The 13,995-nt window shown below is 55.8% G+C and overlaps 1 protein-coding gene across 5 annotated transcripts in view; it reads left to right on the plus strand.

The window, feature by feature from the left end:
* The window catches only part of RGS3 (regulator of G protein signaling 3), a 122,451-nt gene that overhangs the window by 87,782 nt on the left and 20,674 nt on the right, over positions 1-13,995 (plus strand). The window contains exon 1 of one of the 5 annotated variants that reach the window (XM_039240186.1): positions 3,176-3,256. The exons of 3 other annotated variants lie outside the window; for them this stretch is intronic. The gene's annotated coding sequence lies outside the window, so the exon portion shown is untranslated. Of the gene's footprint in view, positions 1-3,175; positions 3,257-3,351; positions 3,488-13,995 lie in introns of those variants that run through there. One more of the 5 variants, XM_039240189.1, reaches the window with a different exon arrangement.

A 13,995-nucleotide genomic window follows, 5' to 3' on the forward strand; every position in this document is an offset into this window, starting at 1 on the left:
ATACACACAGGCTTCCTGCTGACCCTCCCTGGTCCTAGCCCTGGGAGCTGCTGCCGGCTTGTCTGAACAGTGAGAAGTCTGCCGGCACGATCGAGCCGCCTGGCCAGCCAGCTTGTCAGGGTGGCTGGGGGCTTGTCGGTCGCGTGAGCTGCACCAGTATACAGGACATGGGGGAGGGTGGACTGTGCTTGGCCCCTCACTCTACACTTACTGGTATGTGACCTTGAGAATGGTTCAAAATCTCTCCACCTCCGTTTACTCATTTGTAAAATGGGGACATTAGACATCACATCTGATAGGCTATGAAGGCTGGATGAGTCAATAATTGGGAAGTGCTTTGAACAGTGCTGACACATAGTAAGTGTCACCTCAGTGTTTGTTAAATACAGTATGTAGGTCCATAAACGGGGCCCAGGCCCTGGATGCCCAGGTGCTGATCCCGGTGGCCTGTGGGCCACCTAGATCTTGCCACTTCCTGGATCCTAGTTCCTCCTATGCTGAATAGCACCATCACTTATGTAGATCTGAGAAGCATTGGGGTGCAATGGAAGGAGCAGTGGACTGGGAGTTAATTCCTGGTCCCAGCCCTGCTACTCAGTTTCTCTGTTTTCTTGGGAAAGTCACTTTCCCTCTCTGGGCCTCGTTTCACTGTCTGTAAATGGGGAATAGCAATGAGAGACGTGCAAGAGCCCTTCTGGCTTAGACAGCCTGAGTGTCCGGGACTGCCTGTCCTGCCCCAGGCTGTACCCCGGACGGCCCACCTGCCTCTCTGATTTGCCACTGGAGCTCTGGAGAGACAGAGAGCAGTGGCTGCGCGGGTTCCCCTAGGCTCCTACCCTAGTCCGGCAGCCTCCTGGGCCTCAGGGTGCTGACTTGCTGGGTCTTTTCCTCGTGATCCTTGGGCTTCAGAGCATCGATGGCTGCGTTCTGGATCTATTTTGGACCCTGCTCCCTGGGCGGGCGGAGCTGTCCTGCCCACTGTGGTACAGTGTCTAATAACGGACTCACTAGTTTGCCTGTGTGGCTGACGTCTGTCTCCCTCAGGAGCTTTGTGAGTACAGGGCCCTGGCCTGTCCATTCTCTGCCACATCCCAAGGACCCAGCACAGAGCCCGGCAGGTAGTTGGTGCTCTAGAAGTTTGTTGATTGAGAGGTGAGGTCCCAGCTGAAACCTGGGGACTCCTCGCCTGTTAAAGAGCCCTCCACCCCCCACCCTAGGCAATCTTATCTCAAACACTAGAAATTCCACCCTGGGAACTGGTCAGCCGCCCTGGGACTGGACTCTCTTGAGACTCACCTCCTTAGTTTCCCAGAATGAGGTGGGCCCTGCTCCCTAGGGGTGCAGGATGGCAGTCTTCCAATCTGGAAGGTTCTTCGACCCTGCAATGACTGCCTTGTCTCCGCCCCCAGGGCCAAGGCAAAGTATTGATTGGGGTTTGTAAGTGACCTGTTCAGTTGAGGGTTGTTCCAAGTGGGCCTGATATAGGATGTTTTCTTGCACCTGCACGCGTGCATAAGCTCATCTGTGTGAGATAAGACGGGGATAGAGGCAGAGGCAGGCAGGGAGACGGGCAGAGATAGACATGCAGAGACACTGAGACAACACAGGGAGAGTACGAGGCGGAGGATGGCACTTCAGCCCAGGGCCACCAGGGTGGGGTGGAGTGAGAAGGGAACACAGGGGCGCCTTCTTCCTGTCAGTTTTTCTGTGAGACGCCCCAGGGTGCCTGGCTCTCCGCAGTAAAGCACTTTCAGGTTGGGGCTGCTGTGGGATGGGCACCCCCAGCCTGGGCCCCACGCACAGCCCAGGGTGTGACTGTTGACATCGGATAACTAACTGCGGTGGCTGTCGGTGTTGGCAAAGCACCTCCTGCAGTGGTGAACTCTGCAGGGCTTAAAGGAGCGAGCACCCTGGACTTGGCCCGACTGGTCTTCAATCCCGGCTACCCAGCTTCCCTCCTACCCGGGTGAAAGTGGCTCAGGGAATCGGAGTTTTCTGTGTGATGGAAGAAAAGTCAACCAGCTAGCTGTGTGACTTCGGGTGCTGGTGGCTACCATTCTGGACCTTAGATTCTTTGCCTATTGAGTAGGGTGATAATAGTCCCTGCCTCACAAGGTGCTGGTGAGGGTTAACTGAGTCCACAAAGGCCACGTTCTGGCATGGGACCATTGAATGATCTCTGAATCCCACAGGTGGGCAGGTCAAGCGTTGTCAGCCCCATTTTACAGATGAGGAAAGCAAGGCTTAGAGATGGGCAGGGACTTGATCAGTGATACCCAGCCTCGTAGTCCAGGGTTCCTTCTTCTGCCCGCCCCCTTCCTCTGCCACAGTCCCTCTGTTAAGGGATGTCTCTCCTTCACTCGTGGCCATGTGGCCATCGTGTTGTGGGGGAGGGAGCCCCACGCTCTCTGTCCATCCGATTCCCCAGAATTCGACACACGAGGGCTCAGCTCTAGCTACACCGGAGGGTGCTGCTGTGCGCTGAGTGCCGAGTGCTGAGTGCTGAGTGAAGTGGCTGCTCCCCTATCCCAAGGCAGCGACATTCTCAGAAGCAGTCGGGAGTCTTAGCTGCAGGACCTCTGAGTTGAACTGCAGCCCCCGACTGGGATGCGAGCCGAGCGTGGGGGTGGGGGTGTGACGGGAAGCCCCGAGGGATTGGCTCCATCCTGCCAGAGCGGCAGCCGGCAGCTGCTGGCTTTGCTCTGCCCGAACCAGGGAGCCCTCTGCATGCATGTGGGGTGCCCCCGGCTGGGAATCCCAGTGCCTGGGGCTGCCGCCTCCTCAAGTGACAGATGCCCCTCCCTCCAGAGAGGCACATGGGGGCCAGCCCAGGCCCTGGGGACGGGCGCAGGGGAGCCAGGGCCCGTGTGTGTGTGTGTGTGTGTGTGTGTGTGTGTGTGTGTGTGAGCATGTAACCCAGAAGCCGGGGCCCCTTGCAGACCGGCCGACTGAGGACGAGAACGCTTCCTGAGACATCCCGCTCCCCTCTTCCCCGGGTGAAAGTGGCTCGGGGAATCAGAGTTTTCTGTGTGATGGAAGAAAGAAATCCAGAGCGGCAGCCTCTGGCTGGACAGGGTGTGTGTTTGGAAAGGAGGAAGAGGAGGAGGAGGAAGAGGAGGAGGGCAAGGAGGAGGAGGAAGAGGAGGAGGGGCGAGTGATGCAAGGGTTCTGAAAAACGCTACCTAGATGTGGGAGGTGGAACCTGGTCATTTGGTTCAGCTTTTCCCAGCAGGTATCGCTCCCCTGGGGAACTTGGGTAAGTCCATAAATAGCTCTGCTGACACAAAGGAGCTCTGTCTGGGGAAGGCGGCCGCTTGACACGGGCGGCCAGGCGGCCAGGAGCTGCCACAGCCACGGCCGCCCGCCTGCCCGGCCGCCTGCCTGCCCGCCTGCGCCTGCGGGAGGAGCCCAGCGGAGACCGGGCTGGCGGGCCGGCCGGCAGGAGCGGCAGCCAGGAGCCTCCTGGGTCCCTGCTGGAGTGTCCTGGGTAGGTGCCTTGGTGACAGGGCGTTGTGTGTGGTGGGCGGGGGGCTCTTGTCCGGGCCACCTCATGCCTCTGTTTCTATTGTTTCTTCCCAGGGCAGCCATTGATGGCATGTTGCAACTAAATCGTGTGTATTATGCTCTGAGATAGCTCTTTGTGTGTGCGTGAGTGTGTGTGTGTGTGTCTTTCTCAGGGTCGAGGACCCGTAGGACTAGGGCTGTGCTACCACTGTTTTGTGCTCTCCACTTCCAGGCTGGCCAGCCGGCTTTGCTTCCTGGGAGAAAGGAATGTTTGGTGGCCGCAAGTTGGGACAGTGCCTGGAGAGGGAGCATTCCGCCAGCTGTGCTGGTGATCCTGTGGGGGACTCTGACCGCACTCCAGGCACCGGGGATGGCTGCTCTTGCCTACTTCCGTGTCAGGGAAGGAGGTGGTCTGGGGGAGGGCCGTCTCAGCAGGGGGCTTGGCTCTGATCGGAGACTTCTGCTGAAATGTACATGGGAAGCACAAGCAGGGAGGCTCTGTCTCCTGAGCCCCTTGAGGAAGGTCCTGCACCTGCTCCCTTGGCTCCAGTTGAGATCTGTAGCGAAGGGGTTAATTGTTAGAGACCCGCTCACCCCACAGAGCTAGCCGCGCTGAGGGGACAGAGGCCAATTCTTTCATCACCTTGGAAGCCCCACATCTCAGCTCTTGTTCTGACGTGTCCAGGAAGAACCTTTGTGCCCTGAGACCTTAGGGCTGTGGAAGAGCCCGTGGTCCAGACTGGGAAAGGGGCTGTGTCCACACCACAGGTCTTTGGCCGGGATCGGGATGGAGGACTTCTGTCTCCTGGAGCAGTGAGGGCAGGATACATGGGTGCCATCACCCTACCTGAGCTCTGCAGCTCCTCTCTGAATCTGACATTTCTGGCTCGAGATGCCTAGTTCAGTACAGGGCCACTGGCCCCTTAACCGAAAAACTTCCACGTCCTGTCGCCCTCAGGCCTGTGGCTGGGGGCAGCCTGGCTCCTCTCTTGAGATGGCTGGAGTGGTATATCTCTTGGAAGGAAGGAGCGCCAGTGCCTGCCCCCAGTGCCCGTGGATCCCAGCTGGGGCGCGGCGGCCATAGTCAAACTTTCCACCAGAGCCCCTGGAGTCCTCTGTGCCCAGCCAAGGGGCACCTCCCTTCTTCCCCAGCCCTAGCATGTGGCACGGCTTAGCCTGGGGCGGGCCCTTCAGGGAGCCAAGTGCCACACAGCAGGGCTTGCTTCAGGCCCAGCCTGGCATCTGAAGCAGCCAGGGGGACGGTGAAGATGGAGACAGCCGAGGCGAGTGACCCCCTGTTGGAAAGTCTTCAGGGCCCTGAACCAGAAATCGTTGCGGGGGCTTCTGACGATAGAACTTGGTATCAATGAAGCCCTCCCGCCCTCCAGATTTCTTGCCTTTGCACATGTCCCTGCTGCCTGGAAAGCCCATTTCTTCTGTCCAGGTCTTAATCTTGGAGAACCCAGGCTTTTACAGCCAGAGTAGGCCCTCCTGTTAGAACCTGTGTGTCCACCAGTGGTGGGTGCGTTCACGTCCTGTTAGGTCTTATTCATCTCTGGGCCCCAAGGGCCTAGCCTGGGGCCCAGGGCAGGGTAGGAAGGGGCTTCGATGGGCTCTGCTTGAGAACAAGCGCTGACATCCAAGTCAGCTCCTCCTGCCCATCTTCTCGTGCTTGGTGGCAGAGAATGGGCCCTATTGACTTGAAGACGTGCTGCGGCATCCCTTGGGAGGAGACCTAGCTTCTGTGTGGGGCCAAGGGGCTATTTTGCTCCCATAGGGCCAAGGGGTTGGGGGGTGGGATTTGACAGGAGGTGGGACAGGGAGAATCTTGGCTTCAGCCTGTCTGAGGTCACGGTCCTGAGAGCCCACCCAGGAGTCACGCTGGGCTGGGTGGTGTTTACACCATGGCCTGGGCCATTGAGGGTGGAAGGGGAAGCCCCACTGCTTTGAGTGCAATGTCCATGGTCTTTGCATGGACTGCAGTGGTTTGGAGCCGAGCTGGGGCCCCCTTGCAATAGGCCCCAACCATGGAGGTGGATCTGGGGTTTTGTGCGAGTGTGGGTCTCAGCCAGTGGTGTGCCTGGCTTCTCTAGAAGAGGCACCGTTGAGGAGGGAGTGCCCGTGCCCAGGTGGGTCCCCGGAGGCCCTTACATGTCTTCCCATTTAGTTTCCCAAGGCCCTGGAGATGACAGTCCTTGTGCCTTCTGGACAGACAGGGGACGAAGGCAGGGGAAGAAAGACTTGCCTGAGGTTACATGAAACTCAGCAGCCAAGTAGGGACGAGAACCCAGGTCTCCAGTTCCCCAGCCAAACCTCTCTGTCACACCAACTGGGTGACTCAGAGTACCTGGCTTTCATCTTGATGTCCCCCCTTTTTCAGACTCCCTGGTGACCCATCCCCTTCTAGAACTCCTCTGGCTTACCAGCTAGAACCCAGCTCTCTTCTGAAAAACTGTGTGCTATAGAAAAAGCTCCTGCTTGGCCAACAGGCCAGAGACTGAGGCACGTTCTAGCTCCTACTCACAGCCAAAATTTTCCCCGCCCCCCTCTGGCTCAGTTTCCCCTTTGGAACAACCAGGAGCTGGAACGGACGCCTTGCAGCCATCTGGTTCTTTGATTCTCTGTGGGCCCTCTTCTCTTCTGAGCGTCACTGGTCAAGGCCAGTGTCTGGCTCAGCAGGGAAGCAGCCCCTAACCTGTATTCAGCAGTTTTGGTCAGAGGTCTGCTCATTGCAAGCTGGAGCCCAGGCCAGGGCTGGGACATTTGTTGTTGTTTGTGGAGCCGGGCCGTTTCCAAGATGTCACTGCTCAGGGAAAACCCGTCATTCCTCCCAGGGATAAACAAGGCTGCTGACGGCTCAGCCCACTAAGCCCAGAGAGGCCGGAGCCACTCACAGCAGGCCAGCCAGGCTCAGCCCCGGGGAGCTGCCACCTTCTCCTGCCCAGCCAGCTGCACCCAGGCCTCTGGGATTGGTGCGGGGGCGGGGCAGGACTGGGGAGAGAGGGGGTGGGGGGGGCAGGAGGTGCTTGGCAGATCAGAGCCTCCAGGCACAGCGGAGAGGGCACAGGGGTCCCAGGAGACCCTCTTACTCTCTTTCTCTGGCGGTGGGCCTCCAGCACCACTCCAGTTGTATGGATGGCTGCCAGGTGTGCCCTCTGTCCCAGGTGGCCCGGGGCTCGTCCCCTTCTCTTGCCTGCCATGGGCCAGCCCGCTCGCACCTGGCACCGTAGACCAGGCTGCTGCTGGAGAACTGTCAGCAGCTCCCAACTTAGAAAGGCAGGGGATGTAGGAAGTTATCTGGAACCGGGCGTGCCTTTCTCCACGTGGCCAGGGCTCTGTGTGGTGTCCTCAGTTACCTCCTGGTGGGGTTAGCCTCAGGCCAATAGCAGAACTCAGGCACTCCGGGCAGGGTGGCAGAAGGTGCCGGAACATGAAGGGAGGGGAAGAAAAAGCTGGGCAGAGCCTCTGGGAGCCAGCTGGCTGGCCACAACCTTGGAAATAAGCTGGGGGCGGAGGTGGGGGTGGGGGAAGGCCATAGAACGGAAGGTCCTGTGGCCCTGCATCTCCTTAAGTCAGAGGTTTCAACCGACGCCCATCCAGGACACTGAATCTGTCACTGCTCAGACCTTGATAAACGGAGTTCCCCGCTGATCTCAATGGCAGCTCTGAACTTGTCTTCTAGGCCTGCTTCCCTCCCTCCCTTTCACGTTTGTTAAACACTGGCCAAGTACTGGAGGTATAGACATAAAGGGCCCAACCTTCAAGGCAGTGCTAACGATGGGCATGTGATGGCTGGTAACAACGCAGCTCTAATGGGGAGACTCGGGGAGTGGGAAGCCTTGAGGAAACTTCCAGCGCAGCTGGGGGCCTCTCTCTGTAAAGCTTCCTGCAGGAGGCGAGGCCGAGTCTGGATGCATAGGTGCTTGTCCATTGAAGGAGCAGGTCTCCATCCTGGTCTGTCCACCCTGTGCAGTGTAGACACGATTCCCGCCTGGCTACAGAAATCACCTGTGTGCATCAGGCACTGTCCTTCTAGTCCCAGGGGGAGGCTGTGCCGTGTGATTTGTGTGGGTGCGTGGGCTCTGGACTGGGAAACAGGCCCCCCCACGTTACAGCTGTGTGCCCTTGGGCAAGACACTGAACCTCTCCTTGCCCGCGTCTCTTCAGGCAATGGCCCAGCCTTACCAGGTTAAATGAGATGATGTGTGTGCGTGAAGTGCTCTGTGTGTGCTAACGCTGAGTCGTGGCGGTAGCCGAGCGCCACTCGCAGGTCACCTCAAGGTGGCTGTTCTTGAACAAGATGATGTGGGTGAAGTGAGGCGCTTGGCGTGGGGTCTGACGCAGAGTTGGCGTTCCAGAAACGGGAGGTGATGCAGTGGCTTCTGGGGGAGTCAGAGTGTGCTATCAGAGGCGTGCACCAAGGAGAGGGGCTCACGTTGGAAGGAGGGAACAAGGGGACAGTGGGGAGAGGGCATCTGTTTGTCTTTAAATAAACTCCTCCATGGAAATGCCATATAGTTACAAAATGGTTGGAACTATATAGCTGATGAATTTTCACAAAGTGAAGAAACTCTCCAGGTCAAGAAATGGAATATTCTATTACCTTAGAGATACCCCTGCACCTTCCCGTTTCAGTCACTACTGCCTCAAAAGTAACCTCTGTTCTGAGTCCTCTCATTGATTAGCGTTGCCTGATTTTGAACTTTGTATACCTGGAATGACCAAGCATGTACTCTTTTTAAAACTTTTTTCATGTTTATTATTTTTTAAATTTTTTAATGTTTTATTTATTTCTGAGAGACAGAGAGAGAGAGGCAGTTTGAGCAGGGGAGGGTCAGAGAGAGAGGGAGACACAGAATCAGAAGCAGGCTCCAGGCTCTGAGCTGTCAGTACAGAACCCGACGCAGGGCTCAAACCCATGAACCGTGAGATCATGACCTGAGCCGAAGTCGGATCCTTAACCGACTGAGCCACCCAGGCGCCCCATGTTTCTTTTTTTTAGAGGGAGAGAGAGAGAGAGAGCGTGAGCAGGGGAGGGGCAGAGAGAGAAGGAGACACAGAGTCCAAAGCAGGCTCCAGGCTCTGAGCTGTCAGTGCAGGGCCCGATGCAGGGCTCAAACTCATGAACCATGAGATTGTGACCTGATCAGACGCTCAACCGACTGAGCCACCCAGGCACTCTAAGCATACGCTCTTTTATGCTGACTTCTTTGGGTTGCATATTTGTCAACATAACTGTATGAAGTCTTATTTTGTTCCTTCTCACTATTGTAGGATATTTCAGTTGTGTGAATATGTTGCAATTCATCCCTTCTCCTGGTGATGAACGTTCGGCTTGTTGCCAGCTGGAGGTTAAAATGAAGAGCACTGCTGTGGAGAATCTCATAGATGTCTTTTGATAGGCTGTATATACTTTTCTGCTGGGTAAACACCTAAGGTGTACAGCTGCTGAGTCATAAAGTGGTATATAATTAGCTTTAGTAGATACTATCATATAATTTTCCCAGGCACGATACCAGTGCCCTCTCCGAGCTGTGTAGGAGAGAAGCTTCTGTTTCTCCACATCCTCACCACCACCACACCAGCCAGTATTAGATATTGTGATGACAAGATATGGTTTTAATGTGCATTTCCTTGGTGACTAATGAGGTTTCGGGGCCTTTGCATATGTTGATTGGCCACCTCTTAGTGAAGCACCTGTTCAAGTTTAACCCCCCCCCCATTTTCTACTGGGTTGTCTTTTTCTTACTGGTTTGTGGGAGCTTAGAAAACATTCTGGGTATGTTTTTGCCGTGGGCTATAGACATGGCAAACACCTCCTCTTACTCTGTGGCTTGCCTCTTCCCTCCTTTGAGGACCATATCCTCTGAAGAGCAGAAGTTCTTCATGCAGTCCAACTTGTCAGTCTTCTTCTCTATGGAGAGAGCCGACTGAATCCCATTTCTTTGCCTGTTACAAAGTTGTGGATGTGTTCTATGTTATCTTCCAGAAGTTCTGTCGTTTTATGTTTCCTGTTTAGATCCAAAGTCCACTTGAAAGAGATTCTTATGGACGGTGGATGAGGAGGTCAAGACTCATTTTCTTGGGGTGGTTGTCCAGCTAGTGAAAAAAACCATCCTTTCTCACTCATCATCTTCGCCAGAAATCAAGGGGGCAATGCACGTGTGGGTGAGCTAAATTTTGAAGGCTGAGTGGGAGTTCGCCTGGTGGACAAGGGTGTTTTAGGTGGGAAATACAGTGAGCAGAGGTTTAGAGGTGCCTGAAAGGGTGTTTGGGGGACTATTGCTCGCTTAGACTGGCTGGGGGGGAAGAGAAGTGGCGTGGTGGGGTCAGGTGGCCGGGGCCGAATGCACAGGGCCAGGAGCTGGACTATCCGAGGGGGATAGACGGGTTTGCCGCAGGAGAGGAATATAATCAGGTTCGCGTGAGGGAGATGAGAGAGGGTCCCAGGCCAGGAGGAGCCCAGGAAGATGGTTTTGGAACAGAATGCAACCCCGGATAAATCCAGCCTCAACGTCACCCCTTAACAGAGAGTGTGTCTGCTTCAGGGAGGCAGTGGTGGAGGTCACAGCATGCCTGGAGGGCCTTGCACGTGACCTGCGGCCACAGGGTTGTGGCTGAACCCAGTGGCCAGATACCCATTCTGGCATCCTGGAATGGAAGAGTGTCCCCCCTTCAATTCCTCCCACCCAGTGCCCCCAGAACTGAAGGCCCTGAAAGAAGAGTATTTTAGGAACTGGGACAGACAGACAAGGGTTGGGGTCTCTGAAGAGGGGGTGCTTTCTGCTTCTCCTGCCCTCCATGTGCCCTCAAGGAGACCTGGCCATACCTTGAGCCCTGATTCCTCCAGGCTGGCTGAGATTCAGAGCTGGGCAGACCCCCTCCAGAAGATATGACCTGGAGAGGGGAGGGATTCGGCCCAGGCCACCCAGGGAGCCAGAGTGACCCAACCTCGGGGGCGGGGGATGGGAGGGGGGAACCGAGCACAGAAGCTCAGCTACCTCTCCAGCCTCCAGGGCCTTTGGTATGGGCCTCAGTGTCCTCCCCTGAAATGCACAGATAACAGTGCCCCCATCGTAGGGGACAGAATGTGCCAAGTGTCCTCTCCCAGAGTGGGGTGCAGGGAATGGGACTGTTGCTCCCGATGATGATGATTGCAAGAAGTGTGATTACAGGAATTGGAAATGTTCAATGAACACTTACAATGTGGATTATCTCCCAGCAATGCCGTGGTTTAGGGACTAGCTACTTACATCACCATTTACAGATAAGAACATTGAAACTTAAACAGGTGAAGCAGCCTGCCCAGAGGCTAAAGGCACCAAGCCCAGAGGTGGCAGAGGCAGGATGCGAACCTGGGTTTGGATCTGTATCCAGAACTCCGTTCTTCCCCAGCATTAGGCTTCCCCCACCCACGACCCCTGGCTCTGAAGGCATCCTCTGTTCTCAGAGCTGTTTGCTTTGAGTGAAGCATGAGATTTCGGGTTGGTCCCTGTACCTGCCATGAGGGAGAGCCGAGGGGTGGAGAGGGAGGGCCCCCCAGTGGGCTGAGCACGGCTGTGCACCAGGCCCTGCCCTCTGCCCCGTGGGACGTGTCACACTGACTCAGCCACAGGGATAGGAAGTGAGATTCGACCCCAGGCCTGCCTGATTCCAAATCCTGGTCTCATGACCACAGTGCTATTTGTGCCCTTCCCTGGGGTCCTCCTGGCTTGGCAGAGCTTTTTTGTTTGATCAGCCTGGCATAGAATATCACAGAGAAGCCACACGCTTCTTTCTGGCTCTTTCCACTCATGAAGTAGTCTCCGGAGGGAGACAGTTGGGGAAGGCCACCAGGTATGTGGAATTCTGCCCCGCCCTGCCCCCCACCAGGTGAGTTAGACACCTGTCCCTCGGTCTCTAGCAGTTTGTGGTACAAGCAGGGCCCCTGGGTCTGGTACCACTCACCATGCCTAGCACGGCGCCTGGCTCAGATGGGTGCTTGGGGAGGGAGGGAGAGAGGAAAGGCAGTGAAGGGGCAAGAAAGGAGGAAAGGAGGCCGTGGGGTAGTAGAAAGAGAAAGGGCTTTGGGGCCGGACCGGTCATCGTTTCAGTTCGACTCCTCTACTTACTTGCTTTGTGATCTTGCACATTTCTTAACCTCTCTGGGTCCCATTTTCCTCATTTGCCAACTTGGGCCAATGATCACACAGGGCTGCAGGGGGTGAGAGAGTGTAAGGAAAGCACTGTCATGGAGCCTGGCATCTGGTGGACACCCAATTTATGCTTTCTCTCTTCCTCTCTCCGCGCCATCTTGTTCTCCGTTTCTGTTCCCATCATCTCTGTCTCCACCTCCCCGATCTCTCCAGCAGCACGTAAACACTGCTCTCGGGGTCCAATTCCAAGTCCAAATTCCTTACCGCGTCCATGCTTCTGCTCCATGGAAACACCTGCACTTCCTCGAATGTTCCATGCAGTCTCTGTCTCTGGCCTGGATAGCCTCTCCCATCCCTGTCCCCACTACCTCCTCCAAGAGCCATCCCCATCTTCCCTGCTGCCTCTGTACCTGCCCCCTGGAGGGGCAATGGGTGGGTAGGGAGTTGACATGGGTCCTTCACCTGGTTCTCTGTCCCATAGATCAGCACATTTCAGGATGGGAAGGTGTCTTGTTGCTGTTTGCCCCGCACAGGCCCTGGCACATGGCTGGAGATCTGTAGGTATTTGCTGAGTAACTCTGGGAGTGGGCATGGGAGTGAGTGAGCCAACGACAGAAGAGTCTGTGCGGGCACACATGTGGATCGGGCAGAAAAAGGGGTGCCAGGTGGGAAGGGGAATGGTGGCGGGGCCCTCAGGGAGCTGGTTCTGAGCAGAGAGCCCAGAGGTGGGGCAGGAGAGGCCCCTGGGGCTTGGCGCTCTCCTTCTGACGGAGGCACGGGTCCCTCTGGGGACAGGAAGCAGCTGGGACAGCCTTGCTCTCCGCTCTCACGCCTTTCAGGAGAGAAGAGGGCTGAGGTGTGTGGAAGGAGTCTTTGGGCTGTGGGGGCCACCAATCCAGGCCACCCACACACACTGAAGCAATGGCGTCTGGGACCCAAGGGAAGGAGCTTGGCAAGGTGGGGACAGGGGAGCTTTGTCCAGGAAACTCATACCTTGAGAACTGCTTTCCCCATCCAGTGAGAAGCCGGGCATGCAGGATGGTGCCGGGCATCACACTAAAGCTCCAAAGGCCAGGCCTGAGGACGTGTCCCTTCTGGCTTACCCAGGAAGCAGTTCCAAGAGTAGGGAAGCTTCTAAGAGGGGTCACCTCATTTCTCATTCCTCAAGGACTCTTCTTCCCTGTGTGTTGGCTTCATCCCGACAGATTCTGGACTGGAAGAGCTACTTCTCTGTGCCTCAGTATTCCTTTCAATCAATGGGTGTGCTCTCTGTTGTGATGTGTTGCCATCCTGAGTCCCCAACAGACCATGAGTAGTTGTGGGATCCTTTAGGGATGGAGAGTTTTCCATCTGCATTCAAATTCCTCCTTCCTTTCTCTCATGCAGTTGGGCCTCTGTTACTAGGAAACATGAATGGGTAGCTGCCTCCAGGGAGCTGGCCAGCTTCTTATCTGGGGACGAGGGGCGGCTGAGGCCATGCCTCTTCTGCATGGGCTCCCCATTATGGCGGGAGTGGTGTGCATTGGCACGGGTCTGCATTCTTGTCCTGACTCTGTTGTATGACCTTGTTGCATGGCCTCCCTTCTCTGGGTCCCACTCAACCTTATCTGTTCACTGGGGCTGCTCCCCAGAATTCTCTGCGGAGTTAGAAAGAAGTCAGGATACCAGCTCTACTCTTAGGGAGTCTTATCCGGTAAGTCTGGAATTGGGCCCAGATTGAGATATTTTTAAAATCCTCCACCGGTGATTCTGAAGGGTACCTCTCTTTCGAGAACCAATAGTCTGGATCAGTGCTATTTTTAATGTGCAGATTAATCTCTTGGAATCTTGGTAAAATGCAGATTCTGATCCAGCAGCTGCAGGTCGAGGCCTAAGAGTCTAGATTTCATGTGGGCTTCCAGGTGCGGCTGCTCCTGCTGGTCCAGGGGCCGCACTGTAGGTCCTAAGATTCTAGACGGTCCTGTGACGTTCACTGGATTGCCCATTCATTCGTTCATCCATTCATCCATTCGTTCTCATCAAACACTGAAGATGGGTAGCAGTGGGAGGTGAAGCCAGAGGAAGGCAGAGCCCAGACTCTCAGGGCTCCAGGATTAGGACTTTATCTGGAGGGCACTGGGGAGCCTTGTCAGGGCTTTAAGCAGGGGAGTAACAGGGTCAGATTTGCATAAAAGGCTCCCTGGCACTGTGACCAAAGGGATCTGGTCCGCATCAATTCTGGTGGGAGATGACAGTGCCTGGAGGGAGGTGGTGGAGGTGGAGGTGGAGGGAGTGGAGAGATTATTGTTTTCTAAGTTAAGAGACTTTGTTGTTAGAGCAGTTTGGGGGATTGAGAAGTATAGAGAGTTCCCCGTAT

Source organism: Hyaena hyaena, unplaced genomic scaffold (assembly GCF_003009895.1).
Source record: "Hyaena hyaena isolate Hyena2069 unplaced genomic scaffold, ASM300989v1 scaffold_6, whole genome shotgun sequence".
NCBI classification, from domain to species: Eukaryota; Metazoa; Chordata; class Mammalia; order Carnivora; family Hyaenidae; genus Hyaena; species Hyaena hyaena.